General features: G+C 41.8%; 1 protein-coding gene across 1 annotated transcript in view; it reads right to left on the bottom strand.

Moving 5' to 3' along the window:
* CSTPP1 (centriolar satellite-associated tubulin polyglutamylase complex regulator 1) overlaps positions 1–7,584 on the bottom strand; it is a 128,915-nt gene extending 121,331 nt beyond the window's left edge. The window contains exons 1-2 of the mRNA XM_083605705.1: positions 7,437–7,584; positions 544–631 (exon numbers count right to left, since the gene is read on the bottom strand). The gene's annotated coding sequence lies outside the window, so the exon portion shown is untranslated. The remainder of the gene's footprint in view (positions 1–543; positions 632–7,436) is intronic.
* Positions 7,585–13,294: the final 5,710 nt, after the last annotated feature.

Genomic DNA, 13,294 nt, shown 5'->3' with positions numbered 1-13,294 from the left:
CCCCCATCATAATTAATCACTATTTTCTTACCACTTAAGCATAACAATAATCAAGTTACCAATGTTGGACCAGGGCTAATTCCATGCTAGTTGTGAAGAAAACATAATCCTGCTGCTCTGGAGAAATCACATTAATTGTTTTAAGACATCAAAAAATCAGATCAGCTATGAGGCCTCACTTGTCCCAACATGGTGTGTAACAGACCAGGATCTGAGCTATAAATCTCTTTGATTTTTCAAGGGGGATTTTTTTTTTTTGCAAAAAGTAGGGAATTGTTTCATTTCTCCCAGGATTAATCAGCCCATTTAGAAAGGACACACATCTGGCCTCACCATGGATAGAGGCAGGTACACACTCTGTATTCTGGCCTAATCAAAATAAACACAAATATCTTGGTTCAAGCTAGGTCAGGAAAAAGATCAAGATAGACAAAAATGCCTCACCAAACAAAACTAGAGATAAGATCAAGGTGTGAACATAACATTGTTAAATATTTTAAAGGGTGTCTGTAAGGGATGTCTTAAAAAGTTATTTATACATACTAAGACAGGTCAGGATGACTTGAACACCCAGATTATCTTGATTCCTTGTTATTTTCTTAAAGCTGTCTTTTTGTTCATGTTGTTGTACCTGGAAAATATTAATAAAATTAAGTTGCAAAAGAAAGCTGACAGGACCAATCTAGGTTAAACATGAGGGAAAGCTTCCAAATTATACGAGCAGTTCATCAAGAGAACAAGCTGCTCAAGGAGACTAGAGAATCTCCATCTTCAGAATGGAACAGGAAGGCTTCTGAACACATTCTCAAGGAAGGCATTTTCACCCTTAGAAGTGAGAATTAGACATGAGGATTTTTTTTTGTAATTCTATGGTTCAAGCCTTTGTAAACTTACCTGTGAGACAGCTCTGCTGGTTCACACATAATCCATTGTTTGTTTTAACCTAACTATAGTTTGTTTGATCATCTAAAGCCAGTCCAGCAGACAAATCATGGTTTGTTTTCTTATAGCAAACCACAATGTGAAGCCATGGTTTGTTTTAACTATGGTTTGGTATTATATCTGCTGGTCTGGCTTAAGCATGGTTTATGTGGCCACATCAGACCCTCATCAATATACAAAAGCACAATGCAAGAACTGCTGGAAAAGAATGAAAGTTTTGGAGAAACAATCCATTCCTTGTTTGTTTGTCGAATAGCTCGTGGTTTGTTGAACAAGCCATGCTTACAACAATCCATGGCTTAGTGTTTTGTGGCACATGGCAAACAAAGCCAGTGCAACCTATTTCGGAGTAAAAGGTTCACACCTAGGGTGTGTTCACATTACTGCTTTAGAGTACAGTGAAACTGTTCCCTGCACTTTCCCCTCAGCTGTTCACTTTAGCACAGCTTCAAAGGGTTCACACCAGGGAACATTGGTGAGAGTAATTGTTTTTATCCAATGCAAAGATGTTCACACCTTGGCTAGAAACAAATGGCTTAAGAGTTCCAAGTGTAAAGCTGGTTTGAGAAACAGCACACCAAACAGCAGCATTTTACAGTGTGTTTTACATATGTGTTTTGGATAACATCAAGCAAACACAGATTTAAAAACAGGAAACCAAAAGAATGCACACTAAACAGGGGTGTGAACACAGCTTTAGTGTTTGTAATACTGTGAAGAGCTGGACTGCTGTAAACTAAGACTTAGGTCTGCACTTTGCCACATGACAGAGTCCTTTCAAACTCAAACTTGGAAGCTGAAGGAAGTTTGGACATATATACTAAGAGGGGCACCAGTTAGCCCCAAGCAAATACCAATCTTGAGCACAAACTAATTCTATAGTGCAAACAGGTCTCAATTAAAAAAAAAAGTTTAGAAATTTCTGTCAATCTCACCAAATCACTTCATCTATTGTAGTCCCTCCGGAGCTAATATATTTAAAGCAAACAAAAATGTTTTTCTTTGTCATCTAGAGTTCAAAATCTTTGGGCTGCATTCAGAACACAAGGAATCTGTATCCTGAGCCCTGCAATTCTTACAAGGCTGCATTCTCAGAGCCATCTTGTCATGGCTGCTGATCACATTAAGCTCAGGGGAGGTCATCTTTTGGCCATGATGAGTTCAAGCTATGACAAAGGGAGAAGTGGATTTGGGGAGGAAGAAACTGAAGAAAAGTCTCTTGACAGTTTCTGTTCAAATTATCTGTTCAGTAAGGAAAAGGAAACATCTTTAAAAGTACTTAAGTACCAAGTGAGTGACCCTTCACTGCTGGAACGCTGCCTCCCTAATGATGCGGAGAAGAAAAACAGCCATTTCTGGCAGGCTTAGTCTCATGCCAGAGGGGGGCGGGGGCGGGTTTTAAAATGCCCGGTCAAAATAAATATTGCTTGGAAATCCTGGCATAGGAAATGTAACTGACAGCCAAGACTTAGCTCATCCTGGGGGGGCAACCGAGGAAAGCCTGTACGTCTCATCCCTCATTCCAGTATGCGGAGTAATTGTCCCTGTAACTCAGCACTGTCTCTCTCTCCTCTTGTCCAGATGTGTGGATATGGATGTTTCTGTGTGCAACGTGAAAAAGAAACTGGGGAGAATGTGCTCCATCCTCTTGGGCAGTACTCATGGTTCCCAAAAGAACAGTTTTCAAACAGAAGCAAGTTTTCAATATGCAGCCCACAGAGTCTTAAAAAATTAATTACGTCCTAAATTGTGCTGTGTGTCTGTGATGTGTCTTCAGAGAAAAACACTGAAGAGAGATAAAGAAGGTATGGGAAACATGACAGATCAGAGAGGATCAGTAAAAGTAAGATGTGGCAAGATGGGAAGGGTACCAAGGAAAGGGGAGAAGGACCTCCTTTTCTCTAAACACCTAATAACTTCCAAAAACTCTGTTTCATATGCTCCAAAAAAACCACTTTGACACCAGTGCTTGGGCTAATACAAAAATGTCAATTCTATGGTTTTTGTCTTTTTAAAATGTAAGTGATCTCTTATGTCATATATATTATTGAGATTACTTAAAGAAAGGTGTTTGTTTTCCCTTTCCCTTGTAGGCTGATTTGCAGCTGCAGACATCTTCAACAAGGTTATAGTGTTATCTGGACAAAATGCAAAGGCCTGGAGGTTTTAGAGCATTAACCACGGCTAGGGGAGAGAAGATGAGAAGCAGATGATTCAAAAAGGTAGGACTGAGAATCAGTTACACGGGAGAGGAAAACAAATAAAATTTAAACCAACCTGAGGACTTTTAAAAAATGGGTCTCCATATGATGATAAGCAATGAGAGGCTTTCTGGATTCCTCCACCCAACACCACCAGACATAAAGGAAAGTCTTTTGGTTTTTATATGATTTCTGTATTTAAACTTTGTAATGTATAGTTTTTACTACATCTAAGAAATAGAACCTGAGAGTCCTTATAGTTGCAAAGAGACTGAGGGCTCTTCATCCTGTGTCTAGAAAGCGTGGGTTCAAGTGGTTTTCTACTTGCCCTGGGTCAAGGCATGGGTCAGACTGGTTTTGTCTTTGCCCCACTGCTTTCCCCTGGAAAACCCTCTCTTTACCACTAAGTTGGAACAAACAGCAATCTGTGAAAAACCCAATTTGTTCCGATTTAGCAGTAAACCTTGGGTTTTCCAGAGATGGGGGGGGGGGGGAGTGTGAGTGACAGGGCAAACGAAGGTGCGAATCAGCCCTTATACTTCACGGTTGGAAGGATAAATACCTACCATCTGTAATCCTTACTGCCCATCCTACATTTGGATATGTATCTTATAATCATCAGTCTTGTTTGGATATTTATTTGGACATAGAGACTGCTTATATTAATATATACGTTGAAATTAGGATTTATGAATAACTTTTGTTGTTAATATGAGCTGACACTGTTTCTTTCTTTTTCTCTCTCTGATATTTACAATAAAATAGTGCTACACGCCACCCCAATCTCAGAGCGATGTGAGATTCCAGGGGTCCAAGTGCTTACCCAGGGTCTGTGTCTCCTTTTGGAAATGAGGCACAGCAAAGACTACCCATGTTGTATTCTGCCCCCTCCTTGTCGCTGCTAACCCAGTGAAACTATTTTCCCCCCAGCCTACATCATCCAGACCTGAAATCCTAAAGCTTTCTTGTCTCTGCCCACAAACACACAGCTGGAGGAAGGCCCCCATACCTCCTTTTCTGGTACCTCTCCACCCTCTTAATGGCTTCCTTGATGGGTTAATGACTGGCCACCATCCGCCTTGGATCCTCCAATGGCCCATACTCAACTAGCTCTGCCAATAAGCCAAATCCAGGGGTTTCCATGTTTAGTCAAACCTTGATTAATTCTAACTTTTGCTAAATCTAATAATTATGGATGACTTGCACCCACAAACTCTGACACCCTGTATCTATAACAATATATATACTTTAAAAATAAATAAATAAAATACGGGAAACATAGGATGCCTTAAAACTGACCAAACAAAGCCAAGCCCAACAAACTACTCAAATCTTTAAAATCTCACAAACACCACAAAATGTCAATGACAGTGAAATATTTTTTCATTAATAATGAGTTCTCAACTTTGGTGAGAGAGATCAAATACAAATCTAAACGGTGTGACTTGAGACCATATTTATTATTTACCAGCACATTGATATGCTCTGTATAGAACAAAGCAAAAATGACACAACCTCTTCGCTTAGATCAGACAATCCACAAATTTAAAAATGCAATGGATATGCACATAGAGCTCTAGAAGTTTAGAGTATAAAAATTCTTGTCCTAAATATGCTGTTTCAACCCCGCACAATTTAATGTGCAGGGTGTTTTTTTAAAAAGCCTTGCTTCTCCTCATTTTTGTTTACCATCCTCCTTTTCAAAAGTAACCAGGGTCTTTGTACTATAATCCTCAAACTGAATTCAGAATGCCAGCAATTATTGCAATGCAAACTCCACACAACTTGTAGGAAATGAATTCCTATTTGATGCCAAGGCTGGGGAATCCTAAGACTGATGCATGCAGTAAAGAGATGGGAAGCCAGTGAAAGTCTGGCAGGAGGAAAGCGATTGCTTGGGACGAGTTTACCTTACCCCTCAACTACTTACCTTACCACTCAACTACTTTGGTTGACAGAATTCAGTTGACACTACTGCAGGTGCCACATTTGTAGGAACTCGATTGTTGGGTGTGCCAGCACCTTCACTTTGGAACTCCCTGCCTATTGAGATCAAGCAGGTGCCTTCCCTGTACTCTTTTTTTTGGATCCTGCTAAAAACATTCTTGCTTAGACAAGCTTACCCAGATGCTTAGAAAGTTGCAGTAATTTTAATCTGTTTTAGTATTTTAACTTTGTATGTTTTAAAGTACGGTTGTGTATTTTAAATTTTATTGTTTCAGCTTTTGTAAACCCCTTGGAGGTTGTTGGGTTTTCTTGACAATTAAGCAGTATATAAAGTTTATGAAATAAATAAAATCTGTGTGGATTTGGAGATTGGGGCAGCGTGCAACAATATGTTTATGTCTGGAGATAACAGGAAAAGCAAAAAAAAAAAGGTAAAAAATAGCATCCTTGTTCATCTGATGCATGATGCTGGCTAGTAGTGCCCTGTTCCTTATTTGCCCCAAAGTGCAGAGCATACCAGATGCTGATGGGTCAGAATTACCTTGAACATACAGTAACAAATTCAATAGCTGTGCCAACATTGGAGGAAGAACTGGAAACAAAAAGAGGCTGTGCGGTATATATATGTAAGAGAAGATGAGAATGAAGAGGGGAAACACTGTCCAGAAATGGCTTGAGGTTCCAGTAAACTGATGATTCAAATGAGCATAATGAGATTTCTTCCATGTTTTGGGGAGCTTATAATTTTCCTATAGACAGGGCATCTTTGCAAGTGCATACCAATATGGCACTGAACCATAGAACAGTATACAGTTTAAAAGGGAGAAGAACATGGATGCAAAGAGACAAGAGGAGCATAAATTGGAGAGAGACAAAAAGGAAGGGAAGGACGAGCCATCCATCACAGCTCCAGACAAGATTTCTTGGACGGCAGTTGCCAAAATCAATCTTATTTATTCCATTGGTTGATTGACCACAGGAGATCAGGGTTCCATTTCCACCTGAGGAGCAAAGGACTGGCCATCACTCCTGAAGTTGCACATTAGGCTGCTTGGGGAGAGGAGCCATCATCATTCAGTAACTGTTCCCTGTTGTGGGCTAGGTTGTTACGGTTGATAGCCTTGGGAGCAAAGTAATCGTACTGAGACCTACTTGTAGTGATTACGCTGTGAAGTTTGGTTGTATCATTTTCCTTTTGTGGTCTGGATTTCTGTTCCTGATTACATGGTCTGGTTAACCCTCACACTGACCTGGGTCAGTGCTTACACCAGAGAACCACATGCAAATGTCCTGTTAGGCAAATAACCTACCCAGATGCAATTCATCTAGCTCCAGCTACACAGATGTTATTTGAAAGTGGGGTGGTGTTCATTACACATGCACTATACTGACTGGAGAACAGAACCGGGTGGGGTATATAAGGTTGGTGGACATGAAGAACCTGGCCATTGTAAGTACCTAGCCACTTGAGGCTTAGGATAAGGACAATTTGGTGCCGAGCTTCTCTTTATCAGGATACTGAAATACCTCAAGATCCCTAAACTGGCCAAGGTGGCCATGCCTGAACTACCTTCCTGGGGGTGATGAATCTATTGAATTTCTACAAACTAGATGTTAGCAGAAGATATTTACAGTACTTGCCGTGGTTTGTTTGATTGTTTGTGGGTTAACTTCTGGTTAACTCCATGGCTTAAAATAAACCGTTGCTTAACACTGTGTGTGAAATATTGTTATCTAAACTTTCCCATCTGTCACATTCTGGACTGAAAATAAAGGATTCCAATATTTTTTAAAGATCCACAGGTGATCTTGAGGTCACTGCCTTCAGTGCCAGGCAACCTTAGTAGCGGCTAAAAGGACAAGTTGGCCCAACTCATAGATAAACATTGAGTTAGGCTAGAGCCAACAGATTTTGAAATAGAGAGAGAGAGAGTCAAACACACCTCTTAGGCCTTTATTCAATAAGCATGTAGATAAAGGAAGAGCCAATCAATATGACACACAAAGGCTCAGAAGCCCTTTAACACCATCCTCATCAACGGCCCTAGGAAAAATCAAGTTATGGCATAAAAAGGAAAGTGCTTTTGTTAAGCACATATATCCAGGCATAACTGAGCACTTTCTGTAGTGGAAATACATTAAACACAAGAACATAAGAAGAGCCTGCTGGATCAGGCCCATGGTTGACCGTGTCCAGCATCCTGTTCTCACATTGGTCAACCAAATGCCTGTGAAAAACACATAAACAGGGTTCGAGAACAAAAGCACTCTCCTCTCCTGTGGTTTCCAGCAACTGATTTTCAGAAGCTTTGCTTCTGAAGCCTATACTCCATGAATTTGTCTTACCGTCTTTTAAAGCCTTGTAGGCTGGCAGGCATCACTGCTTGCTGTGGGAGTGAGTTCCATAATTTAACTACCGGTATGTGCTGCATAAAGAAGTACTTTATCTGTCCTGAATCTTCCACCATTCAGCTTCATGGGATATCCATAAGTCCTAGTGTTACGAGAGAGGGAGAAAAACTTTTATTATCTCTTCATTTTCTCGATGCCGTGCATAATTTTATAGATTCTATCATGTTACCTCATACACATCTTTTATCTAAACTAAACAGTCTCAAATGCTGCAACCTTCCTTCATAGTAGCTGAACTTAAGGATTATGGTTCTACTCTTTTCAGGCTGTTCCCACTTTCCTGCAAGTATGATCCACTGAGCTCAAGTGAAAAATTCTACCAGGATTTCAGCAACTTCCATCTGACCATCAACCGGCGACTGGCACCCACTTAAACTAACAGGGTAGAAGGCAGAGAAGCCATAAGTAGTTAAGAGTCATAGCCAATGACACACAGAGCCAACTCATTCCAGTGTTTTGCCCATCCTTCTCCCTGCTGAGTTCTTCTAGACTGACATTGAGAGTAAGGAGGAGGAATCTGACAAGCAATGACACTTCCAGGAGGCAGCCAAGTGGAGTCTGGCAGACGGCACTGTCAGATTGGTGGAGCAGTGCCCCATTTGCCCTAATGGACCAATCTCCAGTGCCTGAGCCTGGGCCATTCCACACAGCTGGCCCATCACCTTCTGGACATTACAGAGGCAAAGCGATAGGTCACTTGCTCATCAGGATTGGCTGGACACCACAATGCAACCATGCAATGGTCATACAAACACCATCTTATACAGTGCTACCTTAATCCCCAAATGTCTTGGTACTCATACACATTGGTTCCCAAATGCTGAAAACCCAGAAGTAAGTGTTCCTATTTTCGAACGTTTTTCAGAAGCCAAATGTCTGATGTGACTGTTGGCTATTGTTTCCGGGGCACCTGCACCAAACAGAAGCCACGCCTTTGTTTTCAAACATTTTGGAACGGATGAAGTTCAAGAACCAAGGTAACCACTGTATTGGAAACCACCTGACTGCTGCACACGTCTACCTGTTTTTCTTCGAGCTACCTCTCAAAGCAAACCAAATGATTCATCATCTATAGCCAAGGAGTATATAAACACATTTGTTCCAGTCCCTAGGAAAGAAAAACCTTGGGCATTGTATAACTACAATATACACCAAATGAACTGAGGAAACAGATCAATAAGGTTTTGCCTATGACTGGACAGGTCCAGAACTGGAACTGATGGAACACATTTTGTTGTCACCTCTCAGATAAAACTGCTCTGGCATATTATCAATTATCAGTAGCCCAACCTGGATAATGATATTTCTCTCATGCAGGCCTTGGCTTGTCCCTGCTTATAGGCAATCTAAACTGACTTCCTGCCCACAGCCACAGGCTACTTAAGACAAGAGGCCTAACCCTAGAGATTAGGCCAGGGGTAGGCAAACTAAGGCCCGGGGGCTGGATGCGGCCCAATCAACTTCTCAATCCGGCCCGCGGATGGTCCAGGAATCAGCGTGTTTTTACATGAGTAGAATGTGTGCTTTTATTTAAAATGCATCTCTGGGTTATTTATGGGGCATAGGAATTCGTTCATCCCCCCCCCCCATATAATCCGGCCCCCCACATGGTCTGAGGGATGGTGGACCGGCCCACAGCTGAAAAAGGTTGCTGACCTCTGGATTAGGCCCTGCAACAAATCCGGACACCAGTTCTGTCCAAGTAATGATGTTACATGACTGAATAACCTCAGCCACACAATGAAGAGCTAATTCCCTACAGAAGGAAGCTGTCATCTGTGCATAATGGGGGCCTGAACTGCACACACCTCAGCTTAACTGGGGCTTGCATTTTCAAATCAGATGGAAGATGGTCTGAGGAGCAACACATGTAACCGGAGTATTGTTCAATACACTACAGGGTACATATAGATTCTGGCTAATATCATGTGTACTCAGCTTCAAACACCAGAACTGGCAGCACACTGGAGCTGGAGTAAAAGGTAATGTGTACACAGTCTTCTTTTCCCAGAATAGGTGTGCATGGCATCACTAGAGAGATAGCATTAGCATAGAAGCTGGTGTTGTGAATAAGCCACTCTGTCCTTATCTTGTATGCATTTGCATAGAAATTTCACAGGCAGATTGCTGCATAGATTTCCTGCCCTTTTGAACCCACTGTTTACCAACTATCTCCCCCTCTCCTGCAACTAAGTAAATCTGGCAACTGAAGATAACACTGATGGAGTGAGCTCTTCTCCACAAAAGCTTAGGTCACAATAAATCTGTCACTCTTTTAAGGTGTCACAAGATTATTTGTTGTTTTCAATCTGATCAAGCAACTTTGTGTGTGAGAGACAGACTCCTTGTGGATTATGGCAACTTCACCTCTTTTGGTTGAGGCAAACTGGTTTTTAATAGGGTTCAGAGTTGTCTATCGCAATTCCAGTCTGTGAGACTCTGATTAAGCCTGCTGTCTGGAAGTAGTTTTCCCCCCAATAGTCTGCTAAGCACTTTAAATATTTAGGAATATTACATATATACAAAATATCTCACCTAGGTGTAGGTAGGGAGTTTCAAAGAATATGTGCTTGCTACACTAAAAGATAGACTCCTCACCAATATAGAAAGAACATTATAGGGCACTTGTAAAAGTACACAGATCAAAGCAGTAAAGTAGACATGGATGGAGCAGTGCGATCCTGCAAGTAAATTAGCCCGAAGTTGTAAAGTCCTAACAGTATACAATAGTATACAACTTGGCCTGTTAACAAACTGGCAACCACTCTGATCTTTGAGCAGAGATATAGCATGCTGATAGAATCTTGCTCCTTTCAGCAATTGTGCAGCAGCATTCTGCACTAATTCCAGCCACAATGGAAGCTCCATAATGAGTGCATTGCAGTAATCCAGACATGAAGTTACCAATGCCTAAAGTTATTCTGGTTTAGGAAGGGTCACAGCTGTCATACTACCAAAAGCTATTCTTGGCCACTGAGTGACACAGCTGGATCCAGGAGCATCCCAGACTGCGTACCTGGCTCCTCACAGGGTGTGTACAGCATACAACGCAGACAACTGACAAATAATTCACTCACAATGCTGCTGTCTTGCCTGATTTCAAGCTCAATTTGTATTTCCCCATCAAGTCCAATACTGTATACAGATTGTATGGTGAAATAGAGCTGTTACGTTTTTAGAATAATTTGTATAGTTTATGAAGCAATATCCTGCAATCAAGTACATTCTCATAAACAAAACTTACAATAACCTTGTAAGTACTATAAATATTTCAACAAATTCCACATTAAAAGGGGCGTTCAATAACTTTTTTCTTGGATGCCTCAAGTAATAGTTATGAAATAGGCAAACTTGCTATTAGAATGTTTGGAACCAATGGCTGCCAAAGACCTAAGACCCAAAATTCATGTGACAATCACAGATCAGAGTTACAGTTGCCTACCTCAGCTGTCTGGCAACATTTACAATTGCAGAATTGCCTTCATTCCAAAGTTATCTCTGGTGGTTTCACTTTATCAGAGGCGCCAGATGTACGCAAATTCTTGATTTCTATACAGAATAGCTGTTGTGGGTTCAGTAAGTAAGTTTTTATTTTCAGATTTTTGCTAAGACCAGAACCTCACACTTGATGAAACTTTAAATACAACACTGGAAGATGCAAGAGGGCAGGCTGCATGGCACACAGAACTATTCTCTCCAACCAACCCCTCACCATTTACCAGCATCTGTTGTCTAAGGCATCCATCTCTTTCTGCCTAAGGGTAGGGCTGGCCTTGCTAGAATTATTTTTAGGATAACTGACCTAGCATTAAAGAGAGGCATGAAATGACCAGTGGTTTGCTAAGAAGTTTCCTTCCCATAGATTAGTGGTCTGTAAGAGTTATGGGAAAGCTTGTGAACATTCCTCTTTTTTGATCTGGACTACAGTATTTTCCCTACTTTCTTCCCTATCTCATGGTACTTAGCTCAATATTTAAAAAAAACAAAAGCAGCCATGTTGTTCCATAACATCAAAGGAAAGACTAAAACCCACAGTCAAGCAATACTTTTATTAGGACCAACCAAATAGTCAGAAAATTTACAATATTTTGAGGAAACACAGATCCTTGCATGCAGCAAAGGGACAGAATGGGGAGATAGTGTTGTCAATTTAACAATACGTTTTTTGGAAGGGGGTTATTAGTCTCTATTAGTTTTTATTGTAGCTTTTTGTTGTTGTTCACTTAAAAAGTTATTTCTGTGCAATGGTGGCTTTGCACTAGTGGGGAGGGATTTCATCATAGATGTTTTGCCGATCCTTTTATCCACTGCAGCCCTTTGTGTTATATCCGACACTATTCTGCAGGGCCCCCCCCAACCTCAAGTATTGAGTGAGAGAGGTATTGGTGAAAGTCAGGTACCCTGCCTTCAAGGGCAGATCTGCTATGAAACTAATGAATCTTAAGCTTCAGGGTCTTTAATCCCAGAGGGCCCCAGAAGCGACTTTAGCCCAGGCTGCTTTTAAAAAATGAATATAGTAGACCCAATCTGAGTCGCACAACTCATTTTGATTATTTTGTTGTTGTTTATATTTCAACAATCCTGAAGTTTGAGAGTTGGTAGTGCAGATGTTGTAGAGGTGTGGTGATCTGTCATGGAACAACCCCAGAAGATATCAGGCGTTACCACATTGCTGGTTGTGAAGGGACCCCCATTCTTCAGGGACCCCCAAGCTTCAGGGCTCCAAAAATGTAGGTCTGCCACAGCCTGTCTTGCACAAGTAAAGTGCTTTCTGCTAGTGTAAAGCCACCATTGCATTCAACTCACTATATCATTTAAAGTTTTATTGAACTAGCTTTAAAAGTGCATACCACTTTCCCATTTTGATGAAGTACCAAAAGCAACCAGGAAGAGTATGTGTGCATCTTCAATACCTGCAAATTGAAATGAGTGATAGATAATGTTATGCATCTGGACACAGTGAAGTGGAACTGCTGTGTCTGAGCTGAGAACAGGGATGATGTGTACATTTGCACCTGCTGATCAGCAAAGGGAGGGGAGTTGTCCTATATGGTGTGAGCGAGGCAGCGGTTTGCCACCAATCTGAGCACACTATGGGAGAAAACTTCCACTTGTGTTCAAAATGCTCTGAGCCTGTAAGGTGTGGGATGGCCTGGTGCTGGTGGTGATTTGAGAGCCAGTGTAGTTTTGTGGTTAGAGTGCTGGACTAAGATCTGGGAGATCAGGGTTCAAATCCCCACTCACCCATGGAGCCCATTGGGTAATCCCACTGGTAGGTTAGCCTAACCTACCTCACAGAGTTGTTGTGAGGATGAACTGAGGAGGAGGCAAAGAACCATGTACACCACTTTTGAGCTCTTTGGAGGGAAAAGTTGGGATATAAATGCAACAAATAAATCATAATTTGAAGGGCTCCAACCCGGTGGTAGAGCACCTCTCCTTTGCATGCAGAGGGTCCCAGGTCCCTCTCCAAAAAGACCAAATCACTTTAGAAGAAAAGTGGGTCCCATGTAGGAAAAGGTTGAAGACTGTTAGCGTAGTAGGGAGTCCTCTGAGTTAGACTACCTGAGTCAGTACACTGCAGCTTCGACTGCTCTTCTGTGGGCTCTTGCTGAGGCGGGAAGGCGACGTCAAGTTGCCTTCGTCTTCTCCCTCTCGCAACTTGGGGAAACGTGCCCGGCCGTGTAGCCGCCGCCGCCGCTCCTGTCAGCGAGAAGCGAAGGCGGAGGTTGCCCCGTCGGGACTCCTCCTCCGAGGGCAGGGCCGGGGGCGGGCAGGCGGAGCAGGCAGCC

The sequence above is a fragment of the Podarcis filfolensis genome (genome assembly GCF_964270895.1).
Source record: "Podarcis filfolensis genome assembly, chromosome: 1".
In the NCBI taxonomy this organism is placed as follows: domain Eukaryota; kingdom Metazoa; phylum Chordata; class Lepidosauria; order Squamata; family Lacertidae; genus Podarcis; species Podarcis filfolensis.
This window is presented reverse-complemented; position numbering and strand designations above follow the sequence as displayed.